A 13,016-nucleotide genomic window follows, 5' to 3' on the forward strand; every position below is an offset into this window, starting at 1 on the left:
ATATTATAGTATTAAAAGAGGATTTAATGTGCCGATTTTGTTTGTATCAGTATTGTAATCGTTGCTATGGTTACAATATTTTACTCAGTCTAACGACAAGTCTGAGCCCAGTAAGGTGATAGACGACACTTAATGTCTTTTTAATCGAGCTCTTTGGTTAAATGATGCACAGGAGGGAGCGGGTTCGATTCTCGTCAAAATATAAAAATTTATATTTTTAAATGAAAGCAGCTTATGATCGCTTGTGTGTGTGTAACATTGGGGTGTTACTGTGGAGTGTTTTAATGTATGATAATATCGAACGAAAATTGCGGGTACCTACCTATTATAAAAGTTTGAGAATGTTTTTAACAAACTGCATTAAATTCAGTTTTAGTGCTATGTAGTGTCAACAATGTTGTTGGACTTTTTGCAAATAATTTAACACGTTTGTTGATCGAAGGCTGAGATCGTTAACAAATGTCACCAAAAAAAGTTTTAAATCAATTCATTATTGTTGAAATATGATCGTAAATGGGAGCAATCTAAATAGAAATTCTTCACCGCAAGACACACTCATTAAATAAAATGATCATAACTCATTCATCCAATAAAATAGTTACTGTACAGTTATGTGCATTGCACGTATTGATAAACAAACTAAGACTGTTAACCGTTTGTTCTGTAGTAGTTTTGTTTACACTTTGAGCTGAACTCGGCTCGCGGCCGTGAGCGATGAAGCCCGGCTTGGCAGAATGCCACCGGAAAGCGGTCACACACCAAAACACAGCGATTTCTCGGGAAAAAACTATAAGCGCTGTTAATTTCACAGTTTGCATGATTTGCATAAACCGGTACTGTTGGCTTAGTTCAATTGTGTTAAACGTGCTAAGTGATCCAGACTTTGTCTTTAAAATTAGGTCAGCAGTTGATTGCAATCTTTAGTGACAGATGAGTATCGCAGTTGGAATTGATTACTGATGAGTGTTTTGTAGCAAACTCTGGTAAGTCTAATGCTATTTCTATGGTTATAGATTTACTCTCTAAGTAGTGTCATTTAAGTATTTATATAGTTGTATTTAAATCAGTCACAGTATGTATTTTTAAATAGAATTAAAATATTTGAGCATGCGTGGCTAACTGTTTCAGCTTTTCACTATTAAATATAAGCAAATTTTTGAGGATTCTATAAAACCTGTAGCTATCTTCACCAAGTTATAGGAATACAGGAAGAAAGATACTTCTTAAATTAATTAGTTTCTGTTAAGTTATTAAATTTATATAAAATTATCTTCCGTAATATCGAAACACTACTTTTAACTAGCTTCAAAAGGTTATACATGCGTGTTTTTAAAATATATTTTTATAAACACTTAAACTTTATAAAGCTTTTCCGTGTGTGTTTTTAGCCGCATTTTTTTTAAATTATATTAGGGCGAAAAAGTAATAGAAGAATTGAATTACATTATTTGGATTTTTCATTTAAAATGGTACGTCCAAATTCATCTATGTTTAATTGAGGGTGTTTTTGAAAATTTATAAGTAGCAATAGCGTCTTATGTCTTTTCAAGACCAAATCAAGTATCAAGCATCATCAGCCCTGATGGAGAAGACAAATACGGCCAGAGGAACATCGTAATGATAATAGTTCAGTTGAGCAACTATAAACTAAATTAAAAAAAGGATATACGTCATATCAATTAACTGATTTGCCAAAAAGAAGGGATCGGAACTCCTTACCATCCAGTGGAATCAAGTGTTTCATATTTATAACTAAAATTAACAGCTATAAAACAGGCACATAACAAAATTGACAGGATGGTGATGGAGGAAACAGAGATTCAGGTTTCCTTGGGAATTTCTAAATTTGATCCACTTTACTTTTGTGTTTTATCTTAGTAATTTTTTATTTACTTTTTTGACTTACTTTTTTGATGAAGCTGTAAAGATTTAAAAGGGTGCAACTTCTTCTCATTTAAGATCAACATTTTCCGACAACATTACCTTAACCTACGTGAATAAAGTGATTTTGATTTGATTTGATCGGAGTGGAATGTTTCCCCAGAATGGATGCTGTATATCCTGCAGCGGCGTCCGCGCTGTCGCGAGGGCGGCGCCGTCGGAGGGCAGAGCCTCGACACAGACACCACACCATGCCTGTGACCTTCGCTGAAATCAAGGTAGCCACATACAAACTTACTAAATAAGGGCCGCTCCCTATATGCTATCTCTAATCTAAGATAATTATATCAGATTAGCTGACCCGGCAAACGTTGTTTTGCCATATAAATTGTATTGATCTTTTGCTTGCTAGTTGATAAGAGATGGCGCTAGTTGTATTCATAAGTAACAATCACACTTCTTTTATATTTTGTATAATTCACACTATAGTTTTTATAAATTTTAGCCTATTTGTTATTCTGGTGTGTAAGCTATATTATTGTAAAGTTTCATCAAAATATATTCAGTAGATTTTGCGTTAAAGAAGTTCAAACATACATCCAGACATACAAACTTTCATATTTATAATATTAGTAGGATTTTATAACAAACATCAAACAATATGCATTTCGATATGTAAATAATAGGATAATACTATAATATGTAATAATTATAAATTTACAAATCCATATAGATATGTAATATATATAAAATGCCTATATATGTAACTTTCATACAAATACCAAGCTCAAAATAACATTTGTCACCCTATATTCGATTTGAACAATATCATCGTCAGCATCATCTCATCTCCACTACGGTCAATCCTGCGCTGCCTAGCATCCAACGAATTCCGGCGAACTTGACCAGATTGGTCTAACTTGTGTACCAACACTGCGTCTTCCGGTACGTGGTCGGCATTTGAGAACTTTATTGCCCCAACGCCTATCTTCCATTCGATCTATTGCCCCTGCCCACTGCCACTTCAGTTTTGCAATCATCCGGGCTAAGTCGGTCACCTTGGTTCTCTTACGGATTGGAAAAAATATTTTTCATAAATAGGATATTGGAATGAAAAAAGCAGTAATTACATGTATTAATAAAATCAAATTCGGGTCGCCATATTGTTTGTAATCGTGGATGAGTCGCGTGTGGTAAAAGATAATATAACAGAGTAATGAGTTAATAATACAAAAAGCTATCTTACCTATAAACTACTATTCAATTAAGCAGGTCAGTTATTTCTAAATATTAAATTGCTTAAAGTGAGTTTTAAGGGATTTATTTGTTCGTGCAAAAACCATATTTCATTAAGAATAAAATAGTATGTTTCTTCTATTAAGTATCTGTATCTAGTGAAAGTAATATAAAGTAATAAGTATGACGTCATTTTGAAAATATAAACATATCTACAAATCTATACTATTAATATTATAAAGCTGCAGTGTTTGTTTGTTTGAACGCGCTAATCTCTGGTACTACTGGTCCGATTTGAATGATTCTTTCAATGTTGGGTAGTCCATTTATCGAGGAAGGCTATGGGCTATAGGCTATGTTTTTTTTTTGCAAAATTAGGGATCCGTAATAAAATTGCTATTTTGTAACACAAGGTGTAAAATCGAAAACCTATTTTTGCGTGCGCTGCAAAAACTATTGGCAATAGAACAAAATGATGTACAGGCTATAATATAGGCAATATTTTATTACTTATAAAACTATCGCGTGAATTATACTTTATATGGCAAAACAACGTTTGCCGGGTCAGCTAGTATTAGATATAATTGATCTATATGTACACGCTGTATTTACGTTAGCGACGCAATTAAATAGTTTTTAGAATTTTTGTCTGTTTATCGGGCTTTCAACATCAATCTATAAACGCTCTTCTCAGAAATGGCTAATTTATTGTGGCAAGCTCATCGTAACTGTTAATGTTTATTTTTTATTTCAATCGGTTCACACGTAAACAAAAAGTTGAAAAATTCCTAAGCGGAAATCTTATCGGGTAATTCGCGGTCACTCGCTTGATAACGAACGTCTTTTAGGTGAACATCTGTTCGACAAAAAATGTTCCTTAAAAATTATACTGACTAAATTATTATAATTCGTCCTCTTTGATGATAAATTCTTAAATACTTATAAGTATTTCTAAGGGTTTCAACACCTCGTTCGAAGAAGCCCCACAAATTGCTGTGATGCTCGGAAAATCTTAAATGCAATAAAGTGAATAAAATGCGAGTTTCTGTTATGTGCTAATGCTGTTATAGTCATTATGAACAAAGGTTGTTGTACTACTTTATAAATAGTGAAATTTTAATAGAATTTGTGCAATTAAATGCCATCTGTAGCCCTATTCTTGTAACAAAACGAGAATAGGATCGAAGCGACCTTATGTCATTCTTATTAAGTTTCGTTTTCGGATACACAAGTTCAGTTCCGATTGTGATAAAGTTGCGCTCCGATTTAGGGAAATCGTATAATACAAAGCTATCCTTAATTGTTGGGAGTTTGGTTGAGTTTACAACTTATAATTTTATATAAAAGACCATAGATTTGGGAGAACAATATTATATAACTTCAAGCGAGCTTATCTTTCAAGTATTGTTGATCCAGAGTTCTGTTATCGTTCTAGAGAAATGATACGGGAATACGAATCTAGAGCAAAACGTGAATACGATCGGAACTTAACGTCAATGATTTTGAAATTACGAGAATAGTACCCCTGCAGTTTTCTTGAACGGATACGACTTACGGCCGTTCCCAGTATACTACCTAGAGATAGAGAAAAATTACTACCTTCTACTGTCAGTAATTACCTGTCAATAATTTGAAGCTGTTAGGGATCTTCTAGCATAGAACATACTCCAAACTTGAAAGCCAGCAACGTATCTCATGATCCCTAGTGTTGCAGATGTCCATAGGCAGTTGTCTTACCACCTTCCACCACGATTGGTCCCTCTTATATAAAAAAATTGTTGAGGAAAATCGTTAGGGTATGTTTGGTAAGATAAGTAAATCGTGTAAGTAAAGATTTTTATTTCGGTTCTACCTGGGTAACACTGAAGATGTTTAGAAAATGAAAAACGGCTTAATGTAGAAAGTTGCCAATACTTTTATTGTTTTTCGAAGTAATTTCCGTTCCTTTCTACACATCGTCGCATTCGATGAGAAAAGCAGTGGGCCCATTCTTCCTTGGGGGTCTCTTCTATGGCATTTTCGTACGCTTTCACCGCATCTTCAAGGCTCGTAAAGTGAATACCTAGAATTTTATCTTTAGTTCTTGGGAATAAATAAAAGTTGCAGGGCGCCAGGTCAGGACTGTATGGCGGATGGCTCATTATCTCCACACCTGCCATAATCAAATTTTCAACAGTCCGTTTTGCGGAGTGCGCTGAAGCATTGTTGCGGTGAAGGAGGATTGTGCTTCTAAGGCGGTGCTGTCGAATCTTTTCCTAGACAAAAGGCAGGCAAACAGCGATTGACATACCAGGCTGCAGTAACTGTCCTTCCATCTTCTAGAACAACTGTCGCGAAATGCCCTTTTCGACCTAAGAATGAGGCAATCATCTATTTTCCTTGACTTGTTCCTTTCTTTCCCTTAGTTGGCCGATCCTCGAAAGGAAACACCCACTGAGCTGATGGTCTTTTGGTTTCGGCTTCGTAGCAATATATCCAGCTTTCTGATGAAACCTGTGACGATGTCAAATACAGCATTTGAGTCACCGCCGTTGAACTTATCTAACATTTGGCGACACCAGTCCATGCGAAGGTGTTTCTGGTCGTTGGTTAAAGTATGGAAGTAGGGAATCCATCTGGTACAAAGCTTCCTGACGCCTAAATGTTCGTGTAATATTTTTTGAACTTGACTCATTCCAATGTCTAGGCTTGCCCGTATCTTCTGATAGGCCACCCTCTTATCTTCCTCTATCATGCGTCGCACAGCAATGATGTTATCTTCAGTAGTCGCTGTTAAAGGACGTCCCTCACGCGGATCGTCATTGAGAATGCTACGTCCACGCTTAAACTCGTTAAAGCAATTGTAAATAGTAGCACGAGATGGGGCTTCATTAAGAAATGCTAATCGCAGCCTATCATAGCTTTGTTGTTGAGTAAGCCCACAAAGAAAATCATAATAAATCATTGACCGAAAATTTTCTCGCGTTAGGTTCATTTTCACATGTAACAAGAGTTTTGGATTTGCCGCCAATTCACAAAAACAAATTACAAATGAATGCAATATACTACATTACCAATTACATTACCAAAGAGTTCTAAAATTCACCCACGTACCATTTCAGTCATTATTTTATTCATATGTGACAACAGAGTAGTTACAAGAGATATTTATATAGATTAATTTACCGTTTAATATTGTATTATGAATTATGTATTAGATTTACCTTTAATAAATACTTTTTGAATATTAAATTATTGATCTAAATATACCAATAGGCTTGATCAACCATAGATCTTGTTAATCGTTATTCATATATAGTAAAAATAAAAAAATACATATTATCAACATCTCTATCTGTTTGTCTATTGATAAAAGCCTCTTCCAACTTTTTTCAATATATTCTATCCATGTTTTGTTACTTGTTCATAGTTCATCTTCTGTTTTGACCTTCGAATTTAGCGGAAGCACACCCTTGTCAAGCACTATTTTTACTAGCATAAGTGACATTGGTTATATTTATTAAATCTTATCATGCCCCTCTCCATTGAATTCTATCACAGAACCTGTTACAAGAAACAAAATCTTCCCGAAGCCTTACTTCTTATGGTTCGCTCAAGTAGCTATCCTGTGCACACAAACCGCATAATCATCCCCTTGTGGGAAGCTCTTCAAATACTAAATATATTGTATATCCAAACAAATATCTTACAAGCATTATTAACTATATCTATAATAATAGTAATCTTAAGTTCGTGTTTCATAAACATGTTAGAATTGATATATGTGATGTCAAGAACTTCGAAAAACCTTCATCAGTTAAATGAAAGTTTAAAAAAACTTACAATTAATGTGCACTTTTATACACTTTATTAATAGCTTCGCATGTTTGTATCTAAATCTTATTTATTTAATTTTTTATTTATTTATTTAAGATGTACCAACAATAACTCAACTTAACATTTACAATTGCACTTACATACCTACTAATTCTAGGTTGGTTATTCTAATTAGGTACATTCAACATTTGAATTGTGAAAATACTAAATAATTAAGTAATAAATCTTAATTCTAGAAACTATACAATGTAAATAATTATAATGTGGATCTAATATTATATTATATGTGGATTATAATATCTTTAAACGTAATTTTCACCTAAAAGTATATTTATTTAGTTTTGACGTGGAAATGGCGACGATATATATATGATCGTTAAGGCAGCGATCGTATGAAACATTTTTTCGTTCGACCGTTATTTCTCTGACTTACTTTGCAAATACCATAAAATACAATACTACCACGAAAAAGTATTTTCATTTTTCAGGTTAATATATATCATATGACACTCACAAATAATGTGACATTCTATTGGTACTTAACAGAAATTTCGAAACCTGCTCCAGTAGATTCAGAGATAACCTACAACCTCACAAATTCACAAACTTTACCTCTTTATAATATTAGTACAGATAAGCAAATAACAATTCATTCTTGTAGGAAGTGGATGAAGATAAGGATGTAGAGGAGCAAGTGTCCAGTGCGAGTATCACTAACGTGTCCACGGAGGAGAGACGACGACGACCCGACGTGTTCGACGAGTCGCTGAGCCGCCAGTTCGTCGAGTTCCGCAACCGACGAAACCGTCGTCGACGAGAAGTCATTCACGAACTCGACGAGTGTCAACCGGAAGAGAATCGTGCTCACAGTGAACCCTGTTCGGAGAGTACGAGCAGCACGGCGCCTACCTAGTCCATAAAGTATTATTGTGGATAAGGATAGATATTTTTATAGCTAATCGTCGAAAGGCCATCACACACTGACCTGTATAAATACCACCGTACATTCTGTTCCATATGTTTCACAGTAATTTATTTGTGCCTATTTGCAGCGCCACTCGCGAGTGTCCAGAGAACAAGTTTTGACGTATAATACAAATGGCTGCGAGAGAAGCGTACAATACTCTGAAGTATTTTTGCATTTTGAATTAATTTCGGTCGTTTTCCGTGTTATTAATATGTATAATTTTTTAATTAAGGAATTTACTTAATAAAGTACACATTTTTTTTGGAAATAGTTTCCTATCGATGTTTGTTTAGCTGAGGTTGTCAATACTGGTTTTAGTACCGCAGACTCTCGCTACATGGCCAACAGCGCCAAAAGCGAATATCAAACAGGCACAAAAGAAGTTTGACAGCCACCATTCCAGTGGTACATAGTAGAGGTCAGTGTCGTCACATTTCAGAAATAATAATAATATTGTGATAATTTGACGTTGACCAGAGACAGAATGGCGTGTACAATAAATGTAAGTAAAGTAATATCCTATAAGACCCTAGTATCAAAATGATTAAATAATATAATTTTACTGGCGTAGATATCTGTATTATGAATTATTCTTTTAGTGTTTTGCTGTCCTTGAATATAATTTTAAATTAATAAGATTTTCGTTATAAAGAATAAGTAATACTACAAGTAGGTAGTTGTACTAATATAAATTCTTTGGTTGTACTTGCAGACTAATTATTTAATGACAGATGATTGCTATCTTGTCTAGGTGACATATTATTTTAAATACAATATGTTAACATTAATAAATAATATATTGTTTTGTTATCATAGTCCAACATTACTGCCGTAATTTTTATATATATACAGATATAGGATTAAGTATGAAATTCTCGGTTTGTATAACATCTTTTGTACGGTAAGACTTATTTATTTAATCTTAATAACCTTCACTATTATTTGTTCTTTATCACGGCAAGGTCATTTATGCTTTTTCGGTAGAACTCTGGTGAACTGGACTCAATAAACTTTGTGAAGTTATTTTGTATTTCTCCTTCAGAAGATTCTTTTCACCATGTAAAAAATTGTGTAATGTACTTTGAAATTGTGGAAAACATAGTCGGTTGGGGAGAGGCTATGGTTTCCCGAGCCACTTGAGTTCTTGCGCTATCATGTATGTATAATAATGGTGAAGATTGCTTGACGAATTGGGCTGAGTTACTTGTGAGTTTTGCCATAATTTTGTCGAAGTTCTGTACAATAAAATTTTCTATTCACCCACTACATTCACACACATTTCACCCCAAAATCCTTCATTATTTACCTTAGTTTTTGGCCTTTTTCGATGTTTATTCTTCAATTCGAATTCGTTTCCTCAAAGCGTCCGTTAGCCGTAACGCCTTATTTTAGATTACATTGCGAGCTGTTAAAAGTTGTACCTACTAGGTATTACGTATTCTTTGCCGAAAGTCGTATTAAAAAATTTCTCTAATTGGAGGAAATTTTCGTTGAATCGAAACATCTTTGCTTTTAAAGCCGATTGAAATGAATTCAATATACATATACACAATACAAAGTTGTACATTTTCAAATCTAGTATGTAATTGTTATGCGAAAAAAGTTTAATTTTGAAAACTCTCGTCAAGGAGCTTTTATGAGAATCAAAAATAACCACCTGTATAATGCATTTAAAAAAACATCCAAAAACTTGGAATTTTTTCTTTGTGTGCCTTTTATTCAACAAACTAATAAAGATAAGTTATTTTAGTATTAAAATTGAATTAGCCATTTTGAGTAACATTTATTTATATGTAGGTACTTATATAATTCGCTAACGTCCCTTATTAATTATAAAATTCACAAGTCGTTAGATGTTGTAAGTTTGGTAGCGTGAAAAGTGACATTATAATTTTACTGTTGTTCTAAATCAGCTCTTAAACTTACTGTGCTTATTCTGCTGAGAGTAGAGAATTGGTATTTGTAAGTATTTGCTTATAATAATAAAATTGTGTATTTCGTATTCGTTATGTTGTTAGTTAATTAAATTATGTACAATTATGAATGTAATTTTATGAAATCATAAAATACTAATTTATTGGAACTATCTGGTTAAGATGATGGAGAATCATTGGCCATTATATTATTGGCCATTTTTCGTCCTTATCGAAGTTTTTCTTCAATTCGAAATCGTATCCTCTAAGAAAGCGCTTAATCCAAAAACGCATGATGCGTTTATGAGCCAGGCAACCTCTCCATTGAGATCACATTGCGAGTTATTAAAACGAGGTATTATAAGAAGGACATGAAACTAGAAAAAAATGTTCATCGTCATTCTAGGTAGAGGTACTCGTCTTTGGAATAGGTATGCTATTCGATAGTAATTTTTCCCCGATCTTCATCTTTTCAAGGAAATCAAAATAACGATATAAGACCTTTCTTATTGAAGTGAAAACTTCTTTTAGCGCGTATGCATTATGTTAGATGATATAAAATCTCTGGACTCGCGACACCGTTACGAGACACAGCTATAGTGTGCGCATGTACATATAGCAGACCGCGAACATGTCCAGATAAATTAAACGTAGATATATTATTATTATTATATATGTATTATGCGAATCAAACCTTTTCATTTCCTATTTAGTTACCATGAACCTATAGTTTCTATTTTACATTGTATTAATTTTAATGATAATGATACAAGAGTTGTCGACATTGCTAATGATTCATAAAATAATATAAAATTTATTTTAAAGTTTCAAATTATTAACAAAATACAATTCATGACCCAATAACCCTACTACCCATCTAAAAAATGTGTAACGCGCCAAAATAAGTTTTCACTTCTGTCGACACTCCCGGAGTGCAACCCGTAATTTTTTTTATTGTCAAAAGACTTCTGAAAGGCACACGTAATAGTGTCGGTATCACAATAAGTTGAACCGTTCACTTTCAGCACTGAGCCGCCGGTTTGATTCTCACCCGCCACGTAGGCACCAATGTGTGTTCGGTTTTCGAATTCATATGTACGGTTATTCAACGGGTTATAATGTGGGCTAAGCTCCTGTTATTCCTCTGGGCTGTGATCAGGTGACCCATATGCTTGTCCTCCAATTCAGAAAGCTGTGCTGATGATCTCCTTGTGCGGTGTATAAGAAACGTACGACATGGTTACCTTAAAAAAAGCGCTTCTGTGATTCCTCTGTTGTTGCAAGAGAATTGGGGCAGCGGTGATCACTTAACACCAGGTGACCCGTACGCTCGTTTGTCCTCCTATTACATAAAAAAAGTAAAAAAAAGTGTTCCACTCTCCCCGTATTGAAACTACAGTTGAATGAAAGCATTTTTTTTTTATTTGAATGTGCGGTGAATAATGCGGTTGCTCTCTTCCACGTAAAACTGAACGAACATTTATTCGAAGTTCTCCAGGGTTTGTGGAGAACTTTATAAAGACGATGACTCTCTTGAAATACAAGTCAGCACGGCAGGCTGCCCCGCAGAGCTATCCTTGAAACAAATTCCACATTTGAAGCCAATGCAATTTTTATCTTATATTGTCGTTCAAAGGGTACTCTTGAAACAAATGTCGTTACTTAAGTTTCGTTTTTTATGATTCAAATTATTGGAAACTGTTAAGGTTACATAGTCAAGTTAGTCACTAAGCGCATCATTTGCCGAAGCCTACCAATTTACTTAAACTTAAGTCTAACATTATTCCATTTTTTCACAAAATAAGTCAGTCATTAACATTCTACAAACCTATCTAATTACTTTATAGGACATATAATTAAATATAGTTATTGTAAATATTATGACGGATACTCACGATACATATTTTATTAATTTTGGTGCCGATATTTCGATCCAGTTGCATGAATCGTGGTCGCGGCGGAACGGACGAATGGCAAATTAATAAAATATATTTTTTATTACTGAAAATATGGGACGAGACGAGCAGGACGTTCAGCTGATGGTTATTGATACGCCCTGCCCATTACATTGCAGTGCCGCTCAGGATTATTGCAAAACCCAAAAATTATGAACGGCACAACAACTGCGTTCACAAGTTCTCAAGTCTCATTAGCCCAGTAATTTCACTAGCTACGGCGCCCTTCAGACCGAAACAGTATTGCTTATACATTACTGTTTCACGCCAAAAATAGGCATCCGGTGCAAAGGAGCCTCCCACTGGTATGGTATCGTGAGTACCCGTCATAATAATTACAATGTTAAAGTTCCGCGATGATAAAAGTTTAAAAATAAATATAGTTACTTTAAAATGAATGCAATCCTTTAAAATTCTGAAAATCTAGCCTTTAATGTCACTTACTATCAGGATATCAGTTATTTTTAGCGCGGAACCCCCTGTCATTCACAGAATGGACGACAACAAATTGGACTTATCGACTGCGTTTTCATTCCAATTCGTTTATTTACGATTCAATAATATTTCAGCGTACGAACACCGTATGGCATATCTTATACGATGACGTCATAAGGGTCGTGCGCAATTCCAGATGCTGCTGTTTCATTTATTGCAACATTTCAATATCCGCTCGCAATTGAACCTGCAGGAAAATAATGAAAGCTTTTATTTATTTATCTATGTTTATACCATACCCAAAATAAATAATGTCGGGTCAAAAACGGATAAAAAGGGTAAACACCGTATAGCCTCATGTAAAGGTACCGTGTAAATTTATTATGTATACGCTCTAGCATAAAACTACACTTACTTGGCCATAATGTCAAAAGTTTTTTTTTTTATTTTACCATAATTCCACCACTTCAGGAGTCACTCTTGCCACTCTTTAAAATCAATATTTACAGCCTCATAGTCTTACTAATTATTTTAATAACAATATATGTACATATTATGTAAGTGATGCTACAAATATACTGAAACGTCCAATACTCAATGTATTACCCAATATTCTATCTACAGATAGAGATAAATTATTACCTTCTCCTGTCTGCTATCTGTCAATAATCTGAAGCTGTCTCAATATACCCGATAAGTCATTCTTATCGCCGTATATTGGCACGCGTGAATTGCAATTTCCATACAAACTTCTATCGATGGTAAGCTATACGTCGTCCCATTGACAGACAGCGTGTACGGATAAAGTGAGTT

The 13,016-nt window shown here is 34.3% G+C and overlaps 1 protein-coding gene and 1 long non-coding RNA gene across 2 annotated transcripts in view; one reads left to right on the forward strand and one right to left on the reverse strand.

Moving 5' to 3' along the window:
* Positions 1–13,016, reverse strand: part of LOC126970838 (protein cereblon) — a 272,220-nt gene that overhangs the window by 84,526 nt on the left and 174,678 nt on the right. The gene's annotated exons all lie outside the window — the stretch shown is intronic.
* Positions 683–9,944, forward strand: LOC126970905 (uncharacterized). The gene is made up of 3 exons (XR_007730719.1): positions 683–983; positions 2,045–2,159; positions 7,595–9,944. It is a non-coding gene; the product is annotated as an uncharacterized LOC126970905 (long non-coding RNA).

Source organism: Leptidea sinapis, chromosome 22 (assembly GCF_905404315.1).
Source record: "Leptidea sinapis chromosome 22, ilLepSina1.1, whole genome shotgun sequence".
NCBI lineage: Eukaryota > Metazoa > Arthropoda > Insecta > Lepidoptera > Pieridae > Leptidea > Leptidea sinapis.